This window comes from Hylobates moloch, unplaced genomic scaffold, assembly GCF_009828535.3.
Source record: "Hylobates moloch isolate HMO894 unplaced genomic scaffold, HMol_V3 SCAFFOLD_11, whole genome shotgun sequence".
Classification (NCBI taxonomy): domain Eukaryota; kingdom Metazoa; phylum Chordata; class Mammalia; order Primates; family Hylobatidae; genus Hylobates; species Hylobates moloch.
Genome location: NW_026652286.1, coordinates 43,031,314 through 43,043,296, shown reverse-complemented (window position 1 = coordinate 43,043,296; position 11,983 = coordinate 43,031,314). Strand labels below are relative to the sequence as shown.

Here is an 11,983-nt window from a genome sequence, read left to right as displayed (position 1 = left end):
TGTATAGTCAGAATAGATATGTCTACTTAAAACTTTGGCCTATGAGACAAGTGGTGTCAGTGGGAAAAGCTAGACAGAAGCCTTTGAAACTTCCCTTTCTCTGGGCAAGACAGTAAATAGTGTTATGTAACAGAAGGGATACAGAGAGTGACACTTAAAATGGTTTCAAGGATGCAGTTAATGACGGTCATCATATCCCCATATAGTTCACCAGTATAGCACTCAAAACACAAAGATCCTAGAGAAAGAGTCCCTCAAATTCAACCAAATGTTAGCCCCAATTAAGCTGCTTTGCCAGATATGGTATCTCTGCCACAGCACAGTAACACCTGAATCAGCATCTGATTTAATAATCACCATACTGCAGTCATTGATTTTGCAAATGTTTTTCTACATCAGGGCAGGGACTTCAAATAGTTCACATCCACATGAAGTAAAACACGATCCATACACAGTTTTTCCCTACAAAGACCTGGAGCAGTACTAGGACGGAATATTCTGATGGAAGTGTTTCGTAATCAGTGCGGTCCAATTCAATGGCCAGTCACATGTGGCTGTTGAACACTTGCAGTGTTGCATGTTGGTAGCTTTAAGGCTCATATACTACAGAGCATGAAGAATAAACACTAAGAAAATGCCGAAGTTTGTTTCACAGATGGATCAGATCGAGTACGAGCAAAAAAAAAAAAGAAAAAATGGATGGCTGCTACATACATATACTAATGGTCAGTGGCAAATTGCTTTACTGCTGGTCAATGGCAGGAAAGGAGAAAATAACTGAAGACCTGTAACAAGTTGGAATGCAATAGAGGCATATGGATTGGAGTAGTGCATGAGCCTGTCTACAGAAGAGAAGCACCAAAATTGAGCAGATACTGTGAAGATCCCAGAAATATTTAGAAGTTTTGAAGTAGCCACTTCATTTCATACCACAAGAGATCAAAAAATCAACGTGGCCAGAAGGGGAAAGATAATTACTGTTACCAAAGTAGCTCTAAAGCCATTCAAATTCTATGGCATTGTTATGCTCGTTAATGGCTGGGGCACCAAGAAGTCTCTAGGAGATCCAGCTAGAAACGACAGGGTAAGACATTCCCCATAGACATGAAAAAGACATGGCCTAATAGTTATGTCTCAACACAAACCTGACCTGCTAACCAGAAAGCATGATAAGATCCATTAAGTCACATAGAAGCTGGTGTTTCATTGCTCCCACAGGTAGAAGGGCTGAGATCCAGGAAATAGAGATTTCACCGGACACATGTTCCAGATAGCAAGGTCTTTGAAGGGCAAGTGAAGCTATGATGAAATGAAAGAGCTCTAGGAGGTGGCACACATAGGAAGATAACTATGTGCTACAGAAATTCAATTTACCATTCACCAAAACATCTTGGCTTCTTCCATTTCTGCCCATCCTGGCAGTTTTGAAGTTTTCAGGACACCTAACCCTGAGATTAAAGATTCAGATGTGCTGATATCAGATGGAAGATGCCTGTTGAAACCTGTCCCCTCAATTTAACTCCAATAACTCCTGAGAAGGACAACAAGGTTGACATTTTAAGTCTTGACATGCCACATAGAATCCTTTTTCCAGCTATCAGGGTAATGGGCCAGTTAGAGCATTTAATGCTTCTTGACCTTGAGGTTTGACAACTTGAGGTGGGGTGGGAGGGGGTGGGAGGGGGTGGGGGGTGGCATTATTCAGGAGCATCTCATTTCTTGAGAGAGCCATTGTCTTAATGTCCACTCTGAGTCTAAAGACTCTGACTAAGACTCCAGCTAGGGTTTGCACACTGGAGCTGCAGAGTAAGCATTGTCCTGAAACTTCAGGGCAGTATTTCAAGGTATATCACTTTCATTGTGAACTTTGTATTATTTGGGAATTTCCCATAATTCCTTCTATTAGCTTTTATTCTAGACCCCTTCCCCTGAGCAGACAAGGGGAAGCTAGCCCCTCATTTCCCAGCTCAGTTCCTGAACTAGGTCTTCTCTGCATCCCAATACCAGTATCTTAGCTACTTCTGTCAGTCACTTGGTCTTTGGGGCCTCTTATTATCTTCCTCTTGATTCTAAATCCTGACATATGTGATGGTTAATTTTATGTTATCAACTTGAAAGGGCCATGGGGTGTCTAGACACGTGGGCAAACATTTTAGGTGTCTGAAGGGTTTCTAGATGAGATTAGTATTTGAAATTTTAGATTAAAGCTGGCTACCCTCCCTAATGTGGTTGGGCCTCATCGTATCAGTTGAGGGCCTCTGTAGAAGAACAATGGCAGAGTAATTGAGAGCACCCTTCTGCCTGACTGCCTTGAGCTGGGACATTGGTCTTTGACCACCTTCAAGTCAAAGTGAAATGTTGCCTCTTGTCTTGAGCCTAGTTTTTGGACTGGAACTTACACAATCACCTTTCTTGGTCTTCAGGCCTTCACACTTAAACTGGAACTACACCATAAGCTCCCCTGGGTTTCTAACTTGCCAATTCCTTGTAGTTCTGTGTGTACAAACATTTTATTGGTTTTATCTAAAGAATCTTGTTTAATCTGGAAAACCCTTCTCGTTTTCTGTGTCCTTTCTCTGGATTAACCCCTGAAACCCAGCCCCCAAAATCCACCAATCCTGCCAACCACTTATTATGGTCTTTTTGTAGGCACAGTAACTTGTTTTTGTCAGCAAGGATCACTTACTTGGTGGAAAAGAGGGAAGTTTTAAAATCAACTTATTTTAGGTTCAGGGTACACATGCAGATTGTTATATGAGTGTATTGTGTGATGCAGAGGTTTGGGATACAAATGATCCCATTACCGAAGTAATGAGCATAGTACCCAATAATTTAGCCCTTGCCCTCTCTCCTAGTATACTCCAGGGTTTACAGTTGCCATCTTTATGTCCATGAGTACCCAATGTTTAGCTCCCACTTATAAGAACATGTGGTAGTTTTATTATTCCTGTGTTAATTCATTTGATAATGGCCTCAAGCTCTATGTTGCTGCAAGGGTCATGAGTTTATTCTTTTTTATGGCTGCATAGTATTCCACGGTGTATATGTACTATATCCCCCCCCTCCCCAATCAAATCCACCATTTATGGGAACCTAGATTGATTTCTTGTCTTTGCCATTGCGAATGGCACTGCAATGAACATAGAAGTGCACGTGTTTTGGCAGAATGATTTTTCTTTGGGTATATGTCCAGTCAAATGGTAGTTCTAAGTTCTTTGGGAATGTCCAAATTGCTTTCTACAGTGGCTGAATTAATTTGTATTCCTACCAAGTGTTGGTGAGCATTTCCTTTTCTCCACAGCCTTATCAGCATCTGATTTAATAATCACCATTCTGACTGGTGTGAGATGGTATCTTATTGTGGTTGAGTTGCATTTCTCTGATTAGTAATATTGAGCATTTGTCTACTGGCTGCTTGTATGTCTTTTGAGAAGCATTCATGGTGTCACTTTAATGGTTTTTTTTTTTTTTTGGCTTAAGTGGTTTAAGTTCCTTGTAGGTTCTGGGTATTAGCCCTTGTCAGATGCATAGTTTGCAAATATTTTCTCCAGTTCTGTAGGTCTGTTTATTCTGATAAAGCTTCTGCACAGCAAAAGAAACTATGTTAAGTCTCACTTGTTTATTTTTGTTTCTATTGCAAATGCTTTTGGGGACTTAGTCATAAATTATTTCCCAAGGCCAATGTCCAGAATGATCTTTCCTAGATTTTAGGATGCTTATAGTTTGAGGTCTTGCATTTAAATCTTTAAATCCATCTTAAGTTTGTTTTTTATATGGGGAAATGTAGGGGTCCAGTTTCATTCTTCTGCATACGGCTAGCCAGCTATTCCAGAGCCATCCATTGAATAGGGAGTCCTTACCCCATTGCTTATCTTTGTCAACTTTGTCAACAATCAGATGGCTGTCGGTATGTGGCTTTATTTCTGTGTTCTCTATTCAGTGCTATTGGTCTAAATGTTTTTGTAGTAGTGCCATGATGTTTTGGTTACTGTAGCCTTACAGTATAGTTTGAAATTGGGCAATGTTATGCCTCTGGCTTTTTTTGCTTAGAATTGCTTTGGCTATTCAAGTTTTTTGGTTCCATATGAGTTTTAGAATAGCTTCTTCTAGGTTCTTTGAAAAATGACACTGGTAGTTTGAAGTAGCACTGAATCTATAGACTGCCTTGGACAGTACAACCATTTTAGTGATATTCATTCTGCCTTCTTGATTTGGCTCTTGGTTTGAATGTTATTGGCGTATAAGAGGTGCTACTGATTTTTGTACATTGGTTTTCTATGTGGAACTTTGCTGAAGTTATTTCAGTTCTAGGAGGCTTTTGACAGTCTTTAGGATCTTCTAGGTCCATGATTATATCAGAGATAGTTTGACCTTTCCTATTTGGATGTCTTTCTCTTGTCCAATTGCCCTGGCAAGAACTCCCAGTACTATGTTGAATAGGAGTGGTGAGAGTGGGCACCCTTGCTGATATGGTTTGGCTGTCTCTCCACCCAAATCTCATCTTGAATTCCCATGTGTTACGGGAGGAACCTGGTGGGGGGCAATTGAATAATGGTGGCAGGTCTTTCCCATGCTGTTATGATAGTGAGGAAGTCTCACGAGATCTGATGGTTTTCAAAAGGAGTTTCCCTGCACAAACTCTGTCTGCTGCCATGTGAGACATGACTTTCACCTTCCACCATGATTGTGAGGCCTCTGCAGCCAAGTGGAACTAATACATTTCCCCTGTTCTAGATCAAAGGTAATGCTTCCAAGCTTTTGTCATTTCAGTGTGATATTGGCTGTGGGTTTGTCATAGATGGCTCATTTTGAAGTATGTTCCTTCGATGCCTAATTTGTTGAGGGTTTGTTACAAAGTGATGTTGAATTTTATCAAAAGCATTTTCTATGTCTATTGCAATGAGCACATAGGTTGTTTAAGTTCTGTTTGTGATGAATCACTTATTGATTTGCTATATTGTAACAGCCTTGCATCTCTGGAATAAAGTATATCCGATTATGATGATTTGACTTTTTGATGTGCTGTTCGATTTGGCCTGCTAGTATTTTGAGAATTTGTGTGTCCATACTCAGGGATATTGGCTGGCAGTTTCATTGTCTTTGCCAGGTTTTGGTGTTAGGGTAATGTTGCCTTTGTAGAATGAGTTAGGGCAAGTCCCTCCTCAATTTCCTGAGGTAGTTTCAGTAAAATTAGTACTAGCTCTTTATGTGTCTGGTAGAATTTGTGAATCCATCTGGTCCAGGGTTTTTGATTGATAGGTCTATTACTGATTTATTACTGATTTACTTTTAGGACTCCATATTTGTCTTTTTAGGGTTTTAATTTCTGATTCAATCTTGGGAGGTTGTGTTTCCAAAAACTTATGTTTCCTCTAGTTTTTCTAGTTTGTATGGATGGAGGTGTTCATTACAGTCTGATAATATTTTGTATTTCTGTGGGATCAGTTGTATTGTCACCTCTCACTTGACTGCACTTATTGAAATCTTTTTGTTCGTTTGTTAGTCTAACTAGCAGTCTAGATATCTTGTTTATCCTTTCAAAAGCCAACTGTTGGTTGATTCTTCATATGGATTTTTGGGTCTCAATTTCATTCAGCTGATTTTAGTGGTTTTTTTTTTTTTGGGCTAGCTTTGGGATTAGTTTGTTCCTGTTTTTCTAGTTGTAGATGTGATGTTAGATGATTAGTTTGAAATCTTTCTAGATTTGTTGTGGGCAGTAAATGCCATAACTTTCAACTGTTTTTGCATCCCAGAGATTTTCATATTGCATTTGTTTACTTATTTCAAAGAATTTCTACCACAAATTTTGTTTACCCAAAAGTCATTCAGTTGTTTAAATTCCATGTAATTGTGGTTGAGAGATCTTGGCATCAATTTCTATTTTTATTTCATTGTAGTCCTAGAGTATATAGTTGATATGTTTTTGGATTAAGACTTGCTTTATGGCTGAGCATGTGGTTGATCTTAGATTATGTTCCCCCTTTGCTGATGAGATGAACGTATGTTTTGTGGTTGATGAATGGAGTATTCTGTGTCTATTAGGTCGAATTGGTTAAGTGTCAAATTTAAGTCCAGGATTTGTTAGTTTTCTGACTTGATCTGTCTAACACTGCCAGTGGGGTGTTAAAGTCCCTCACTATTGGGTGGCAAAGTCTTCTCATAGGTCTGGAAGTACTTGTTTTATGAATCTGGGTGCTGCAATGTTGCATGCATATGTACTTATGATAGTTAAGTCTTGTGGAATGGAACCCTTTATCATTATGTAATTCCCTTTATTGTTGGTTTAGTGTCTGCTTTATCTGATGTAATAGTGACTCCTTTCCCCCACTCGTATGATTTTTTCCAACTCTGAGTTTATAAGTGTCATTATGTATGGGTCTTGTTTAATCCAACTTGGAACTTTGACTTTTAAGTGGGGTGAAAAAACTCAGACATTAACAATTCATGTGATTTATTAGGTAGTGTTTGTTAAGCTTATGCTTTTTATGTGCTGCTATGGTTTGAATGTGTGTACACCCTCAAAATTCATAAATTGAGACCAGGTAAGTTAGGAGGTGAGGCCTTCAGGAGGTAATTGGTAGAATTCTTGTAAATGGAATTAGTGCCTTTATAAAAGGGTACCAGAGACCCCTCGTTGCTGTTATATTTGGACAGCAGCTGCTGAAAGTGCGTATTAGCTTGGGCAGTACTTCCTTACTCCCAGGGCACTGCTGCATTCCTTGAAGGTCATCCTTGAGGCCAGACACAGTACCCTAAAGCAAGGTCTTTTTATCATCTTCTGCCAAGGTGTGGCCGTTATCACCCATCACCACACTAGATGGCACTGTTAGTGGGTGGTTGGCCTGGTGTATGAACACATCCTTATCTAAGTTAAAGGCTCTGTAGAAGTTTAAAAGGATATTTTTGGATGTTTCCTATCATGAGCCATCACAATCTGAAACACAGGAGTCTTTATTTTACCCTGAATCAAGATAAGCTCTTCAAAAGAAAGGCAGCCACAGGTGAGGGTGGCTAGCTTTACTGGTTTGACAGTCTCAGTATGTGATGAAAGGCATCTGTGAGCTCCCGAATTAAAGGCATAACTCTGCCCTCAGTCAGGCAGAAGTAGCTATTCATGAAACTCCTAGGAAAATGCTTTGAAAGCCCTTTAAGCAATAGGCAACTATGAGTCCTTACAGGAAGGGCACTTAGATTTTTTTGTGTGTGTGTATGTTTAAGGGTTATACGGTTTTGTTAATGGATACTGGTGAGGTTTGGGCCTTTAGTGGTCATCACCTGAATGACGTACATTGTTCCCATTAATTTCTCATCCATCCTCTCCCCACCCTTCTGAGTCTCTAGGGTCTGTCATTCTACCCTATATAGCTGTGTACACTTAGGTTTTACCCATCAACAAGGGTCTCAGGGTACTTCATGACTTCTGCCTCTATCAGGGTTCTTCCATTCTGAGGCAGAAATGTCTTGGAGGATGAAGGAAGGAAGATAACTTCTAGGGTCAGCATCACAATCCCATTTACCGGTCCAATTCCATCCCCCTAGCCATGTACATTTCAGAGATGTTGCTGCTCAGAGCAGAGAACATTGAAGTTAAGTGGAGACCCCTCAACTGTAGGAACATCAGCTGAGGAACATCAGAGATCCCTATTAGAAAATGGGGTCAAGAAATCTGTAGATTCTATACGAAGTATGGAAAAGAACTTGTGGGTCTATGGTCCCACAAGAAAAGCAAGATAACAGTGTGAGGATCAATTCTAGTCTAGAATTGAGGTCATAAGGGATCCTGAACAAACTACTAAGGAAAGAGTAATCTCAAGGACTAAAACATCTAGGAACCCAAGAAAACACCTAGGAACTTAAAGTATGTAGTAAGAGGGACCATGTATACCTCTATAAGGACAAAAGAATCGAGTTGTAAACTTTGTTTTGAGACGGAGTTTTGCTCTTGTCACGCAGGCTGGAGTGCAACGGCACCATCTCGGCTCACTGCAACCTCTGCCTCCTAGATTCAAGTGATTCTCTTTCCTCAGCCTCCTGAGTAGCTAGGATAACAAGCGCCCACCACACCTAGTTTTTTTTTGTTGTTGTTTTTGTTTTTGTTTTTTTTGAGACGGAGTATTGCTCTGTTGCCAGGCTGGAGTGCAGTGGTGTAACCTTGGCTCGGTGCAACCTCTGCCTCCCAGGTTCAAGGGATTCTCCTGCCTCAGCCTCCTGAGTAGCTGGGACTACAAGGCATGCACCACCATGCCCAACTAGTTTGTGTTTTTAGTAGAGATGAGGTTTCACCATGTTGGCCAGGATGGTCTCGATCTCTTGACCTCGTGATCCACCCGCCTGGGCCTACCAAAGTACTGGGACTACAGGTGTGAGCCACCATGCCCGGCCTAGATTTTTAAGCTTGAACAGCAAAGGAAGAGGAAACAATGAACAGTGGCTATAAACACTCTAGTGATACGTCCGTTTCCCAGTAAAAATCACTCCCTAGCCTTGTGGTCTCCCAGTTTCCATCAAGACAAGTGGAATCAGAACCTAAATGAACACCAAAGGGTCTTCCAAATCTCAAGCCATCAAAAAGGTCAATTGAGAGAGAAGGGAGAGAAGAAAACTTAAGTCAGAATAATGGAACTCTCATGTTCTGAAAAAAGACTTTGTTAGGGAAAAAAGCCTCAGCCAAGGCAAGCATCCTAGAAAGTGAAGTAACATTGAGCCCTTCCTGAGAGAATGTTTAGATGGCTTCAGAAAAGAAAGCTATAAAGTAAAGGCATCAAGAGAATGGGATATGTATGTATAAGCAGCTTCCTTCTAATGGGGAGTATTTTGAGTTGGCAGGGAAGTAGCCCACAACTTTCCCTATCAATAATGGTAAGGCCAGTTCTTAAGAGGAGATTGTGCCTGACTTACAAGTGAAGCTTGAGCCAACTAGAGGGTTTCTCCCCTGCTCCGGCAAAAAAAAAACCAAAAAACCCACGGAGTTTCACTCTTGTTGCCCAGGCTGGAGTGCAACGGCACAATCTCTGCTCACCGCAACCTCCTACCCCCAGGTTCAAGCGATTCTCCTGCCTCAGCCTCCCAAGTAGCTGGGATTACAAGGCATGTGCCACCATGCCCGACTAGTTTTGTATTTTTAACCGAGATGGGTTTTCTCCATGTTGAATCAGGCTGGCACTCAAGCTCCAGACCTCAGGTGATCTGCCAGCCTTAGCCTCCCATAGTGCGGGGATTACAGGCGTGAGCCACCGCGCCCGACCAAGGTCCTTCTTCTAAGCCTTCTGCTGTAAGGGACGTTAAGCCCACGAATTAGAAACAGCCTTCCTAGTGAAAGCAGGGTTAATGCTCCCATCCCAGCCTCTTAGTGAGGCCCTTCTTTAGGAACTGTTCCTAGTCTGGGGTTATTCCAACGGCCCCACAATAACCACAGAAAGAAAGTGGTGAGAGGAAGGATGAGCTTTACCAGAACTAAGAAGTATTTTCTAGTATTCCACTAGCCCAAAGCATCTCAGTTCAGTGCTGATTTTCACTATTTCGTTAGTGAAAGCGAGGAATGTTGAACTTGTTCGAGTCTTCACTTCCTGGGCAAGTCGTGGGATTATGAGAGAGATGGAAGAAATAGGACTAAACCTAGGTGTCTTTTTCATTTTGTCTCTCTCACAGAGAATCAGCGGGAATTTCTTAACTCTTAAAGTAAGCAGAAACAGAAAAAGCTGAGAGAAAGACACAGAAAGGAGAAACTAACTTAGAAGTCTCCCCCCAAACTACCCAGACCCCACCCACCTCATTTCAGTCAGGGGCTTACAGAACCTACAGGAAGTTGAAGTTTAACTTAAGTAGAAGGTGAGAGAACGCCATTGGTCAGAATTCTTGAAGCCTGGATTGGCTGGAGCCACGGAGGCTCCTGAACCCACTAAACCAGAAGCAAAGTGGCAGCTGAGAGCTGGTGCTGATTTTTTAAATTAGGAGACTCCTGAGTGTGTTCACCTGTAACTACAGTATCATAATTCACCTTCCAAAATTTAACATCAGGATTCACAAGAAAAAAAAAGTTGCAATTGCCAGACATGGGCTAGAATCTTAAACTTGACAGTAAAGAAAATGAACTACGTTGTGAAATATACATCACTCCCTAGATTCTATGATCAGATCTAGAACCAACTCAGAATAAAGTCACATCACCAATATTAGTTAACTTTCAGTGAGTTTTTCCTCTCTATCAAAAAGTGTCTTTTAAACTAGCAAAAGAAGAAGAAAAGGGAAGCATATGGTTTAGCATGGTAAGGATTCTCCTGTCCTAATTGTGTTCAGGACAACTTAGAAAACAGTTTTCTGGGTCCTCATTTCCAGCCTGCCAGCTTATAATCACACTTGAGAGACTACTTTCTGGGGCCAGTCCTGCTATCAACTGTCTTAAGTTGGGTTCCTTAGAAACTGACTTTGAGACCTTTCCATGCTGAAAGTTTATCAGAAAGTAAGCTCAGAAACAATGTCTCAACAGGTGCAAAGGAAGCAGAATTTTGCAGAGGGAGAAGGTGAATTACAACGCAGTTTCATCAGACTTCCCAGCTGATTTACGAGAAACTCTGGAGTAGAGCTGGTCCTACACACTTGTCCTGAGTTAGGCAAGGGAGTCAGGCCTTTACACTCACCATCAACTAGTCACTAAATATAATCATTGCAAATGGACGGTGGCTAATTTAGGGTAATAGAGTTCCCTTTGGCTGAAGGTAATTCCTGGAAAGAAATGTAGGTGTGAACTATCAGCAGCTGATAGCTCCCAGCTTATGAGGTAATGAGTGCTTCAAGGGGGATTTGTGTGGAGCTACACAGTTTACAACTGGGGAAAGTTCATATCTGATTAGTCTTCTGAGAGGACTTGAGATGGGTGTCAGATCCCAGGGTTCAGGTCCAGCCCATGCTGAAGTCCGAGGGGAGTGGGTGGATGAACAGAAAGAACACTCAGGGGTCCATAGGCAGGTGAAAGATGACTTCATTCAGCAGCACTTCTTATTAACAACTTTCTCACACTGTCCACCTTTATCTCAACTGTCTGCTCCTGTGGCTCCTGCCACCCACATGCCTGCAGCTGCATAGCCGGCTCTCCCTTGGCCTCAGGGTCAGCAGCTTAACTCTTTCTCTCTCTGGGCACCAGCATGAGCCATGTTGTGGGTCCCCTCTGTCCATCTGCAACATGGACAGCTTTGGCTCTCTTTCTCTAGGCACCAGCGCCTGCACTAGAGCCATGCTGAGTTGAGCCAAGCCCCAAAAGCCCCTGTACAGTGTTAGCAGGGCAATTATACCTTTTACAGACAATAGTGGCTCAGAGCCAAGTATGAACTTACACAAACAATCTATATAACAAGTAGAAGTGTGCACCTGTGCAACAAACTTGTTGAATCATGCAGGCCTGGAAATCTGCCTTGGCTTATTCCTTGACCAAAACACATCCATATACCTTACCATGGGTGAAGGGAATAAATGGTCAGACTTTTCCTGATGATAGAATGGACTCTCCTATTGTTGGTCTCATGCTTCTTATCATAGTTCCTGTTTGTTAAGACATTATGAAACAGGTAGAATAAAATTAAACATAATTTAAAAATATAATGAGGACCAAAAATAAATAAAAGTCAATAAGAAGCAATATAAACAGACAAAAAATATATTCACCTTCTCAATTTTGGTTTTCAAAAGATTCAGGCATAAAATAACACAAACAAAACTATTGGAATGAAAATATCAGAGACAAATTTGGAAAATACATTTAAAGCTCACTTAAAATGTGCTTGTATTTATTGGTTAACTTTTTAGCAATGGAAATTGTAGAGAAGGACACACGTAGAGAGCTGGAAGTGATAAATTCTCCTGGCAGGAGGCCAAAGACCTTGAGGAATTGATGTGTCTTGACCTGAACCTCAATCTCAAGAGACTCATTAAGCTGATCCATCTCTAAGGATATTCTGCTGTTTGAACAATTCTGTTGCATTCTCTGTAA

The 11,983-nt window shown here is 41.2% G+C and overlaps 1 long non-coding RNA gene across 1 annotated transcript; it reads right to left on the bottom strand.

The window, feature by feature from the left end:
* Window positions 1-395: 395 nt before the first annotated feature.
* LOC116476923 (putative uncharacterized protein C11orf40) lies at window positions 396-11,232 on the bottom strand. Its single transcript, XR_009215551.1, has 4 exons — window positions 11,065-11,232; window positions 6,747-6,914; window positions 1,146-1,280; window positions 396-603 (listed from the first exon to the last, which is right to left on the bottom strand). It is a non-coding gene; the product is annotated as a putative uncharacterized protein C11orf40 (long non-coding RNA).
* Window positions 11,233-11,983: the final 751 nt, after the last annotated feature.